Below are 14,112 nucleotides of genomic sequence, written 5' to 3' on the forward strand. Positions count from 1 at the left end.
AAGCTTATTTTATGTTTTTTATTTTTAATAATTCGTATGTTATTTTATCGAGCCATGATCGGCATTATACGTAAGTTTAAAGAATGTCTGAAACACAGATAATTATATTGCCTTACAGTAACCATAAGACGTACCATAAGAATTAGCCAATCACAGTCGAGAATTCTTTCGAACTCTTAATTCTGATTGGCTGATATTTACGGTACGGATTATGGTTACTGTTTGGAAGGTGTGTACGTCAGCTTTAAGGCCTGTTCTACAATAGAGTCGTAAGCAGTAAGCCGTAAGAAATTAACCAATCATAGTCGATTATTCTTCTTACATTTAACTGTGATTGGCCAATTTCTTACGTCTTACGACTTGCGACTCTATTGTAGAACAGGCATAAACCATCGGTGGAAACTAATGGTACGTTTCCACTGAGCGCGTTACGCGTCGCGTCGTCCATCGCGTCACGACGCGACGCGAAAGAAAGTAAAAGAGGAGTTGTGTACATATATAAACTTCACTCTTTCTCTCTTTCGCGTCGCGTCGTGACGCGATGGACGACGCGACGCGTGACGCGCTCAGTGGAAACTTTCCATAAGCCACCGAGCGCTTAGCCCGGATCCTCATACAGGCAACAGCGCTTTGACACAGAGCGCTAATTGATGAAAAGCCGGTTGTGGGAGTAAAATTTACCCCCATCATCCGTTTTTCACCAATCAGCGTTCGGTGTCATAGCGCTGTTGCCCGTATGAGGATCCGGGGTTAGTGAGCTCTTGGATCTGATTGGCATATTCCGTATGATCTAAAAATCAAAGATCTGTAATAGTAGTGTTTCTACTGACTACAAAAAAATACTGATTCTCTTTGGAGACTACACAGTATACATATCAAGATTTAAAAATAATCATACTTACCGAAATTAAAGTCCTAAAAGACGATCTGTAGAAAAAATGGCGGAACCAATTAGAAATCGGAACAGCGGTTGCTTCTCTGATCTAGGACTCTATGAGCGCTCTTGCATTTTATTGGTCTACATTTTTAGATCCAACGGAATATGCTAATCAGATGCAAGAGCTCACTGAGCGCTCAGTGAGCGGTTGTAGTACTAAACATGGTGAAAGTTCCATCATGTAGTTTGTTTTCTGTTCCTGCACTAGACTGTTCTAAAACTCTCTCGCTTTAAACAAATATCAAACGTATCTATCTCACTCTAAGTTCCAAAAGTGTACACTAGTTCAGCCACAGAAAACAGACCTATGATTTACATTCTCCATAAGTCCATACGAGGATGCTAGACGTTGCCACTTTACCAGTCGATCATCAATGCACTCGAGGCGTATTCCCCGAACGGTAAATTGTGATAAACCGCGATACCGTGGATCCCTGGGGAATCTGGGGATTGAACATCGACAATTCAGAAGAAGAAAAGAAGCAAAAAAATGTCAAATGCGGAACGTAACACGTAGGGCAGAATTTTCACCTTTTCGGCGCATTTTGGCGCATGTCAGTATGTCATCCGACTGGCTGGCGCGTTATCGTTGATCCCTGCGTCAATGACACGTCACGACCAGTCATCGATTAAGGCCGAGATGACCGCGGAGTTTTTTGCGGCATCGAAAACTGCAAATCTTGTGTAATATAGTGGAGATGGAGATTACACTTCCGTGGTAAATCGATTGTATCGTCGGCCAACTCGTGTATAATTTCCACAGATGTTCATGCGCTCCAAGAAGTAGGTCAGTCAGTTAATAGGTCGATTAGCTGGATTATATTTACAATTAAATGGATGCGATAAGAGGTGCTCAAATTTTTCGGCCGATCGTTTTTCAGTTACAAAATACTGATCAGTGATTGATAAAAAAAAGTCACCTTATCTATAAAACTGATCTGTTTCGTGAAGTTTAAACAAATATTTATGTTATAAACTTTTTGTACTAAAATTTAAAATTTATTTATTAATTAAACGATTGTAATTTAAAAAATAATCAATTTCATTATTTGTAATGTGTAATGCTATATTTATTTCTAAAAGATTATATATTTATAAAGTGCGACAAAATAAAAAGGATAATTTTAATTTTAGAAAACAACAATATAATTCTCTAATTAATAACTAATATAACTTCCTTTAGCTTCAACACAACTTTTTCTAATCTCTGGAATGTTTTTAATTAAATTTTTCAAATGTGTGTCCAGATTTTTCTATGCCAGTTTTAGTGTTTCAATACAGGAGTTCTTATTAGTTATTCTACATTTATCAATCTTATTATCCAAAATTGTCCACAGAGCTTCAATGTTTAAATTTGAAAACTGTAGAGGCCATTTGAGCTATTTGATGTGATATAATCGAATAAAAGTTTGACTTTTTTTTACTGAGTGTTTTGAGTCATTATCTCTCTTATTAAAAAATAATTAATTATCTTCTAGTCCAAGCTTCAACCTAGATTCCTTTAAATTTTCGTTAATCATATCAATATGAACATCTCTGTCATAATCCTATAAACTTTGAAAAAATTTCCTATTTCTGCCCATGAGAAACACTTCCAAATCATAATATTTTCTCTACCATGTTTTATAGTTTTCTTAATATGATAATTTTAAAGCTTTCTTCATGTTTTCTCCAAATTTTAACTGAATTTCGAGTTATTTGGACAAAAGAAGCGGATTAAAAGAAGCATTTCTCATGGACAGGAATAGAAAATCTTGTCAAAATTGATGGGATTATGACAGATGTTTATATTAATGTAATTAATAAAAATTTGGAAAAATAAAACTCAGGTTAGAAGATAATTTTATTTTTCAGTAAGATATAACGATCCAAAATATGCAGGAAAGAAAAGTGAAGCTTTTTTCATTATTATCGCATCAAATAACTCGAATGGCCTCCGTAATCTTCAGATTTAAACCTCACTGAAAATCTGTGGCCAATTCTGGATAATAGGGTTGACAAATGCGAAATAACTAATAAAAACTCCTGTTTTGAAGCACTACAATTGACATAGAAGAATCTGAAAATACGTTTGAAAAATTTGATTGAAAATATACCAAGAAGACTTAGACCCGTTTTCACAATATATGGTTACTTAAAGATTAAAGGTTACCAACAGATTCATCACTGAAATTCATTCACTGAATTTCTTGGTTACCTTGGTTATCTTTAAGTAACCATATATTGTAAAATCGGGCCTTAAAAGTTATTGAAACTAAAGAAAGTCATTAACTATTAATTAAAATTATATTGATGTTTTCTCAAATTAAATTACTATATTACGTTAATTAGCTCTTATTTTGTCACATTTAAATATGTAATCTTTTAGAAATGACTGATGATCTGAAGACACAGTAGTGTCTCAGTGCTAAGATAAATGCAGCATCATGACGTAAGATACTGTCGTGCTCCTTTACGCAAGCCGGCGAGTTGCGTCGGATCGATAGTATTATACATTAAATGGTAATTATCAACAATTGGACCTTTTCCGAATTTGACATTTTTTTAAATATCATAATCTTGACAGAAATCTTTGTGACTTCGACAGTGATAATCTATCGAAGTCCAAAAATATGTAACCTATCTATTTTAAAAAAAGTATTGGTGGAAGTTGAGATTAGGGAACTTCGTTCCGATGATCTTGACTTTAACGTATGTTGTCAAGCTCATGACCCTGAGAAACCTCTAACAGGTTTTAGTCGTCGCTCGTTATTCATTAAAAAGTTATTAACAAAAAAGTTTAAAAAATAACGTTTTATTTCTGCTATATATATTGTTCCAAATCTTCTCCTTGCATAATGATTTTCCATGCAAAGCGAGGTCCATCCCTTTCTAGGCAAGGGAAGATATTGGATAAACCTCGTTTCGAATGGGAAGTCGGACATCCCTAAGCAATAGTGTAGAATGGATCTCGCTTCGTGGAAAGTCTGACGTGGAAATGTAAATTATATAGCAGAATATACAGTAGAATATATAGTGAATACCATTTTATGTTCAAAAATTACGTTTTATTTATTAGTTTTTTGTTAACAACTTTTTAATAAAAAACGAACGACGACTAAAACTTGTCGGAGGCTATCGGTTATGATCTTTACATATGTTAAGGTCAAAGTTATCGGAATGGGTTCCTCTAATATAAACTTTTACCAAATTATTTAAAATAGATAAATTATATATTAATATTTTGGGACCTCTTCTGATTCTCCACTGTCAGAGTCACAACAAAGATTTCTATCAAGATTACGACCAAAAAATATCAAAATTCGAAAAAGGTCCTATTATCGATAATTATCAAAATTTGTAACAAATATTTTTTTTACTTGATTAAGCAAATTAGTTTTTTTTTTAGACAAGGTGGTTTTTTATTTTTATCAGTTATTGTAGGTAAGAAAGGCTTTATGGTCATAGAGACTTTATATATCATTTTTCTATAATATTACCTAGAATTTACAAACATCTAGTCTAGGTTTCTGTTCTTTGTCGAATTTTATCATTCATATAGGATGGCTCGACCGGCGTGAACGTCTCCTCGCTTCGGTCTGAGTATTACATTATCTTACAATTTCTGATCATTTCTATTGAAAGTGTGACTTATGCATTAATTCCGACAATTTATAGTTTGACGAATTAACTCGTGCATTGCATCTATTTTACAAATTTTTATTAGACTTTTCTTCGTAATTTTGGATCCCACCTTTCTCTAGACGTGCGATCGTACAAGAATGTAAGCACAGGCACCGAATATGTAGGCGAGCTGACGCATCAATTTTTATACGTATGTGATTGCATCAATTAATTAAAAGGTTATTAGTACTGAACTCCGTAACATCGTCTATCAATTTAAGAACATCACACATCAGGTCAACCTCAGGTGCGGGAAGTAAGGCCAATAAAAACGAAGAAGAAGAAGTTACATTCATACATCCTGTAGATTTTTATCAGGAGCGCTGTCAGATTAGTATAAAATGTTTGTCGTTCTATCAAGTTTTGCTTTGATAAAACTGCCGATTTAAAAAACTCTTTAAGTTTTTAGATAGAAAAAAAATGTATTGAAGTAAGTGGCCGTATTTAGCGGATACAACAGTTGCGTGAGTATTCAATGATTATAATTGCCAGTGATTGGAGTAGACCTTTAAATCCATAATAAATTTCGAAGAATATACAATAGCAACAAGCGCTCATTCAATTGTTATATCTGCTGAATGTGCACAATGGATACTTTTAATTTTAATGATAAATGTGTTATTCTGAAGTATTTTCGTTTTCAATTCATTCGATGAACACAACAAACTTTTTGCGTCAACTTAACAACATCTGAATCCAAGATGTATTTTCTCAGGACAGTATGTAAAGCAAAATGTTTAGACATTTTTTTTACATTGATGTTTAATTTCATGTTGATCTAATTTTAAATGAATACTTACACGGATGCCATTATATACTTGTACTTGAAATTTATTACTCCTAATTGCATCGTGCGAAACAATTCTGCAGTTATATATATTTAAGGCTCTTGAGCAGAGATAGGTAAAATACTTTTAAAATATATCTAAATACAAATACAAACATATGTTCGAAAATGTATACATATATACATATATAATATATGTACAGATACAGATATTTTAAAAGTATCTTCATATACGTATCAGATACTTTTAAATTATATTTTATATTATATTTTATTATAATAATGGTAATATTTAAAAACATACTAAATAAATTATTAATTAATTATTTTTTATTTATTCTTTTGAAGATAATTAAATCATAATATAATAATAATAATAAAGTAACTAAAAATTCTCGTATACATCATACGTGCTACTTTCAGCAAACAAAAACTGGAGTTTCGGCACTAACACACACACACAATACTTAATATCCTTACGTCAATTAAAAACTAGAATATCCGAACACGTAAGCAATTATTAATAAAAAAAACAGGATTCCCCTCAGTAATTTCGAACTATAGATTAACCCACCATTATAATTTTAAATGGAATGAGGTTAAAATTCTCGACAATGAGCCATCATATAACAAAAGATTAATTTCGAAGATGGTATACAAAAAGCAATCAAATGATTTGAATAAGCAAAATGACACAGAATCCCTATCTGATTCCTATCTTCCTACCTTACAAGCATTATCCCCTTCCTATAATTTTTCCTACCCTTCCATTTTTTAATTTATTGAGTAAGATAGAGAAAAAAACAAGAAGACTATAGATTTATGTCCAAATTGGGCACCTGTAAGTGCTCGGCTGTTGTGCATGTCTACAGTCAACTTCGTCTATAATTTAGTAATAAAATAATTTATTAGCGTGAACTTCCGAAAACGTTCAACGCCCGATTATCATGAATTTTGATAGAAATATTCTAAATGACGTCAAATGAATGCCCTTGATTGGATTTTCACTGACGAGAAAGTTTAATGCCAAAAATATTTGAATGAAGTTATGGAAGTTTGTGCTTATTATGGTAAATATCGACAATAATGGAAGCAGCTCCGATGCTCTTAATCTTGACATATGTTTAGCATTGATTTAGAAGATATAGTAAATTAAAGCTCCATAATATTATATGTAAAGGATAAGTTTGAAAAATGTTTTTTTTTACTATATTGAACAAAAATTTTCTGCTTTAAAATATATTTTATTGTCCATGCGAAACGACTCTCATCCCCTTCCCCCCTGCTTAAGAGGCGCACGACTTTCATAATTGTACTGTTGCACGTGGGTTTTGACTTTCCACATGAAGCGATTTTCATCCTACTCTCCTTCCTGCCAAAGGGGCACTCAATTTTCATAATTATTCTGAACAAACCTCAGAAGTTTTGAGAAGATGGCATTATGAGACTTCCGGAGAGCCGGAGAAAAGTAATAGATTAGAATGGATGATATATAAAATTCAATAAATTCTCATATATAACACAAATTATTGTATATTTTTTCTCTATTACTAAAACGAAAGAAACTTATGAGAAAACCTAATATATATTTTTACACATTTAATTAAATATACAACACATTTTTTAAATTTTATACCAAAATACCAGACGGAAAACGCGGATCCTCTGAAAGATAGATGAGTCATATTGAATACATACGTACGTGTCTTTTCGTTGTATGTGTATTTTAATCGTACTTTAATTCTGGAAAAGGATTTTCAAATGTGTAAAAGAAAAAAGTAATTGTTATATAAAATTTAAGTTTTATCGGTAAAACAGACGTCTTTAGGATCCCCTTAAAACGTTTTTATACGCGTCATCGGCGCCTAGTGCCGCGTTCTTTAGAGCTTGGAACTTTTTGATCTGTCCCGTCGTCCCGTCCCGCTGAGACAGGCGTCTCGTTTCATTCGCCTTTTTAGTTTACGCCCGACCGCCGGGCGCCGACGACGTCGTGATCGGCTTGCTTATCACCGAAGTAGAACAGTCTGATGTTGATATCTCGTGCTCCCCTCTTTCGTTTCCTTCTCTCCCTTTTCTTTTACTATCGTGTTTCTCTCCTTTTGAAACTGTTGCGATTCCGGGAAGTTTGCCAATCGCCAGACGCATGATGCTTGCCACGTGCTGGAGGATCGTTTAAGTCGGTATGATATAATAAGCGCGTCGTTTCTCCAGTCGTAGCTCTGTTCTCTGTAGACGTACTGTATCATATTCTCTTGAAATAAAATAAATGCGTAACCGGATGTTGAAGAGAAAATTAGAATACATAGGACAGAGAGTTGATTCGATATTTTTATTGTACTTGTTTTTGTTTTTTAAACTTTACTTTTCATCGTTTCTCTCTTTTTCCCTCGAATATCTAATAAAAAAGTATCTACACAATAACAAGATTTATTAACCTTAACAGTTTTACCAATATTTTAAATAAAGATTCATAAACATTTTTTTATTAGAGATATTTTATTTTTGTTCATATCTAAAAGTAACATAATTAACAATATTTTATGAACGATTACATAAAGTATACTTTATTGTAGATTATTGTTATAAAATATTTTACAAAGCTGTAATAAAATAGATGTATTATTCTATTAAAAAATAAACTTATCATTAAAGTCATTGTAAGAAATTATTTAAGATTTAAACTTTCATTCAAGTTATTAAATATATAAATCTTTTTCAATAAAAAATAATTTTTGTTTTACTAGTTTTTTTTATAAGTATTACTCAGAAAAATAATTGAGTACATACACTTTAACTAAACATATTGCATATTCGTTTTATTTTAACTACAAAGTATATAACATAGTATAATTTATGGAGAATAGATCTTTTGACTAGTAAAAACAAATCTCATTTTTATTCGCCAACTTCTTTTTTTCTTGACGTATCGATTGACACGTGTGGACTTATTGTTAGATAAATTTTTCAAGTTGGTTTTATTCAATCTTTAGTTTACTTATGCCAAATAAATTCAATTAAGTCCATCGATTGATCAATAAAGTTCGAAATTAAGGATTGCGGCCTTAAGATAATAATTTTCATAAAGAAAAAAGAGGAAGGGAACAGAATTCATGCGAAAATCGTATTTCCGAGAGGGGCTGACGCTTATTTTAATGTCCTGAATTTCTAAAAACACCCCCCCCCCCAATAGCTGGAACAAAGGAAAAGATAATAAAAATTCCTGGCCAAAAATAGTAATAAAAAGAAGTAAAATAAATACATGTCTGTACTTTGTAATCTTTTCGTTATTATCTATAACAATTGTGCTAATACGATGCTAATATGATGACTTTCAAAACATATCGTTATCGTTTTATTACATATTCATTTGATTAATTTGTTATTTATTTGACTTAAATATGTACGTTTTAATTCGTGCTTTATTATTAAACAGTAATAGTTGAACAATAATATATTGTAATGTTATTTTTATTATTAATTTTAACCGAGTTTATTTTTCTATGTAGCAACTACCGTTTACATTTTCACGTGATTTTATGATTCTTACTCTTTATTCCCGTACAAACAACAAACAACCGTAATACAGAAAGAAACAGGGATCTTAGAATTTTCAGAATTCCGATTTCGTTTTTGGGGATTTATAGTGTGCCGCGATTATTGTCACAACAAGTTATTGGAACCCGCGATTGGTCTAATTTACATACATTTGCCATTAAATTTAACAATTAATAAAAACTTAACTCGAGTACAATTCCTTTTAAAGATGTATCTGAGTAATATTGTTACAAATATATATATATTAATATTTATACTTTAAACAAACCATGTATTACATATATCTTAAAGTTATGTTGCATAACATTCTGTTTTTATTGAACAACATATTTTTATACTTTATTTTATTTGCCATTTTTATTATTATGAACTAAAATGACAACAAAAATCTAAATTAATACTTTTAAATGCGATTTAGAATAATTTAATATGTAATGTAATTTTTTCATAATTTTATTATTTTAAAATATCTCATAAAATTGGACTGTAATCGTACGCGATGCGATGAGAGGGGAGGGACACGTAAGCTTAAATTACACAAAACGCATATTAGCATTAGATATCGCAAAATATTAATGAGTAAAGATACATTTTTACGAGCCGCTCAAAATCCGCCGTTTTTGCTAGTCGAGCTTATGAACGAATTTATAAATACAAATAACATTCGACGAACTACATTCGCAATTAAGAAATGAAGAATAGCAAAATAAGTATTCGTGTACTTTATTCATTTATTGTTTGTTATTGTATATTATATGTAAGTACAGATCTATAAATATTTCCATTTCCCTTTCGGAGGATTTCTTCGTTCGAACTTTTTTTTTTAGACGTCTTCACACGCGTACCCAGGAACTCGGACTTACTCCACACATACAAAAAATTTACTCCGCCGCCCCTGCCTACGAACGTCTTATCTGGACAAGACCATGAAAAAAGATCTTCAAATAGCTACGCACAAATAAAGTCAGAAACACATAGAAAAATGTAGCAGTAAACAGTAAGTGAATCAACCTTGCTGTTTACATCTTATTGTCTTACGTTTTTATATATGTCATGATTTTATAAATGGTACACAAAAAAATTTAAGCATTAAAACGTAAATAAGCAAATTCGTCAATCATAGTAGAGACTACAAGACTATAACATAAACAGTAGTAAGTCCTAAACATATCGATTTTCGTATTGCTTCTTATTTAAATTTACTTGTTTTTCTGCGTGTTATGGCCCTATTTCGTTACATTACTGGGGTAAAAGACCCAATTACTAACAATATCCCAAATACTGACAATCTGATTTTAAATGCTTCTTCGAATATACACCGAGAAAAAAATGCTATTGAATCAACAGTATGAGTCTAATTAGAAATAATTTTGTTAATTAAATGACAGTATAAATAAAACAAATATGTCATACTCCTATTTCAATAAACAAGTATTTGCCTCAATTATACAGTAGTACGTTAAAAAATTTTCTTATATCAATCATATATGTAATTACATTAAACAAATGTTTTTTTAATTTTGATTGCATACGAAATAAAAAAAGCTCTTGTAATGCAATTGAATTTAGTTTAATTAATTAAATTGAACCTATTATTTAATTGCATAAAATGATTAATACAAATCAACAATATAGTCAATTAAGCGCGAGCACGTTATGGTTAATATAAATACTTCTTCAAATTAATTAAATAATATAATTTACATATTAATTTAACAATTTTTTTTATATATTATAGTTTCTTATGTAGTAAATAATTTGTTATGTTAAATTTAAATATATTACATGACTTCAGGGTTTGACCAAGTGGGTCCAACCCAATAAAACCCACTGGGTTTGACATTGATAATTGAAATATACAATTATCACTACATTTATCTAACAATATAGTCAATTTCGTTACAATTAATAAGAATATATCTTGTAGTTGATTGAAATATAATTTAATTGATCTAAGAATCTTTTTGTACAATTGTATAAATTATCATATATTATATGTTTAAATATTACATGAATCATATATATTTGATTTATAGACAAGTAGAAATTAATTAACAAATTACAAACGGGCGAGTAGAAATTGTTTCACATTGATTATACGATCATCAATACATTGATTCGCGAGACATGATCAGGGCACCTATCAAAAAACAAGTCGGAATAGATTCCGATCGGAATTAGTACTACTATTAGTACTTTGAATTACATTGATTCGAAGTCAAAGTTGAATTTATTTCGGAATTAGTACTACCAACAACTTATTAAGTTCCTGTTATTTTGTAATATAGTTCTGTCAACTTTATAAATATTTTATACAACTAAATTCAATATTGATTTAACGCAAGGAAATGTTCCTTCAACGTGCTTTTAATTTATCATTATATGTCCTCAAGTCAAATTGATATGTTACGAATAAAAAGATTAAAATTAAAACAATAACAAATAGAGTTGAATTAACTACTTATGTTTGTGACAGCCCGTGATACATGCATTTAATTGACTCAATCTATCTTTTTATTCATTTAACAGCATTTTTCCTCAATGTATAAATTATATTATAAGTAAAATTGTATTTAATTTTACTTATAAGTAAACACTTTAAAATTTAAGTAAAATTATAATTAAATTATAATATAATTTATATGTTCAAAAAAGCATTTAAAATCAGATTGCCAGTATTTAGAACACTGTCAATTACCCATACAGCACAGAATTTGCAGTAATATCGCTGTAATAACGCTGCAATATTGCTGTAATGTTGCAGCATTGTTGCTGCAACTTTTGTGCTGTAGGGGTATTGGATCTTTTACCCTATATATGATCATTCCGTCACATGTACGTCAACGTCTGATGCAACAATGGCTTAGCGACACACAAGAATCCATTCTAGGTTTTAGACTATTCTAGACTGAAAAGCGAAATGAATTAACATATTGACTGCCATGATAATCATTGGTGACAAACGTTTTTTTTACGTTGTTATCTAGCCATTTACTTCATTTATTTCATTCAAACTTTTATGTTAAGTGACATTATTTTTATTCAACAACAAGGAATAGAAATAATGGCCCTAACAATCAAAGCTTTAAGATCTTTAATGCTTAAATAATTCAATCTAAATTACTGTACATATACTATATATGTACATGCATATATACCATATTTATAGTCATTCGTACTGTGCGCCGAATTACCCTTATGAAAAAAACTCAAAATTTGAGCGTTTGCACTTAATTTAGAGTTATTTTAGACGTTGAACTTGAACGTTATCCTCAACTTGAGAGTTATTATTTATTCTATACAACTACCCTCTTAATTCAGTTTTATTGCTAAAATACATATTATTAGTCTGCATCATATTCTGGAATATACACACGACAAAATTATAATTGAAAAAAAACGCTTTATCCCCTCATTTGAGAATTAATTTCCTTATTTCCCTGTGCGGTCACCCATCCTAATCCTGTACTCCATCCAACGATACTTAATCTCTACAATTGTACGGGAACTGCTACTTCGATGATCTATAAACTCTTAACATTAATTGTTTATATAGTTGTGATATATCTGGTTAATAGAAATAATCAAAAAAAGTTTCATGTATAGTTAAAATATATTTCTTTCATAAATTAAACCTACGGCGTCTATATTCAACATTTTAGCGTTAATGTTAAATCATAATGATTAACACTTAATTGACTTAATTATATTTAATTTTGAAAATTGACACTGAAAGGTTTAAACCGTATAATATTTTTAATGAGTGCTATTTAATGATTTGCATTTTAACTGTTAATTTGTTAAAGTTATTAATCGATTACAAATAATCGGACTCTATGGATAACCTAAGCTTTACAATTTTTTAAATAATTTTTTCCAAAGTCCAAAATTAAAAACTGATAGTCAGATTCAAAAGAGAAAACATTTTTGAACGTTAAAAAAATATAAGACATTTTTAAATATTTATACAGGGTGATTTTTTTAACCTGAAACTTTCAAATATCTCGAAAAATAAGCACACTAAGAAAAAATGTTAAGAATCAATATTTCATCATTCCGAGGGTGACACACATTGACGTTAAAATCAGCCCCCCACCCCGCCTCCTGGGTGGTGAGGGGGGGCAAGTTTAAAATCTTAAATGGGAACCCCTATTTTTTATTGCATATTCGGAATCTTTGGCGTAACTACTTTTAGCGTAACCCAGGAATAACGGTGTCTAGCTTATCAAATCGAATATTAAGCCGAACTTCAGGTCGTGTGTATTTCATTATTTCTTGCCGAGCCGTGTAACGAATGCTTATGGAAATTATCGTTCGAAGTTCAACTAAATAATCTAGACGCACCTTAAGAATACATAAAAACCTATTTTCCAAGAAATTGACTTATCTACTTATTTACTTATCTACTTATTTACTTATCTCCACGATGTAGACATAAGTTTAGCAAGTGAATTAAAATAGTCTTGGCTTTCTTATATTTTGATTAGAATAGTCTGGAATAATAAAAGTAGCAAAAAAACGTTACAATCGATGTATGTATAACATTCAGTATACCTAGATCATACTGTTTCTACAAACAAAAGAGAAAATAGTTAATAACACTTTTATTGTATTAACACTGTATTATTATTTTAAATTATATACTCTTGTTTTTTATTGTTATGACATACTGAATATGACCCAATCTTGGCTGAAACGTCTCTATAATTAATTGTTTTTTTTTTTATGTGAATATTTTAAATATGCGCGAAAAAGACTGCGTATGATTTGAATGTTCCTTTTCTTTATCCATATTAGTGTTATTTTACAAAGGATTTCCTCTCTTTGCAATAGTTATAAACAAAACATTATAACGAACGTGTTAACTAAATACAGTGTTATAAAGTACAAATACAGTGTTATGAAGTATAAGACCTACAACAAATGTGCACTACAAATATTAATAACCATCTCTTGGTAATCATTGAAAGCAATTACTTATCTACGAAATATTATACTATGATCTCGTTCTGCATTTTGTTTTATTAACAACAGAATGAATAGCTGAGCACTAAATTGAGTCCGATCGGCCTGTACGATTTATTAGTGGTGTCTGTTGAATTTATCGTGTAATTAGTGTAATTACCCACAAACAGCGTACAGGTCATATTGGGTATTAGGTCATAGGGTC

At 30.6% G+C, this 14,112-nt stretch overlaps 1 protein-coding gene across 10 annotated transcripts in view; it reads left to right on the plus strand.

The window, feature by feature from the left end:
* The window catches only part of kar (monocarboxylate transporter 10-like protein kar), a 35,310-nt gene that overhangs the window by 1,746 nt on the left and 19,452 nt on the right, over window positions 1–14,112 (plus strand). For 3 of the 10 annotated variants that reach the window (XM_018511235.1, XM_018511236.1, XM_018511245.1), the window contains exon 1: window positions 7,361–7,567. The exons of 1 other annotated variant lie outside the window; for it this stretch is intronic. The gene's annotated coding sequence lies outside the window, so the exon portion shown is untranslated. Of the gene's footprint in view, window positions 1–1,320; window positions 1,339–1,421; window positions 1,725–7,360; window positions 7,568–7,605; window positions 7,622–9,921; window positions 9,940–14,112 lie in introns of those variants that run through there. 6 more of the 10 variants (XM_018511237.1, XM_018511238.1, XM_018511244.1 and 3 more) reach the window with 5 other exon arrangements.

This window comes from Trachymyrmex cornetzi, unplaced genomic scaffold (genome assembly GCF_001594075.2).
Source record: "Trachymyrmex cornetzi isolate Tcor2-1 unplaced genomic scaffold, Tcor1.1 scaffold363, whole genome shotgun sequence".
Classification (NCBI taxonomy): Eukaryota; Metazoa; Arthropoda; class Insecta; order Hymenoptera; family Formicidae; genus Trachymyrmex; species Trachymyrmex cornetzi.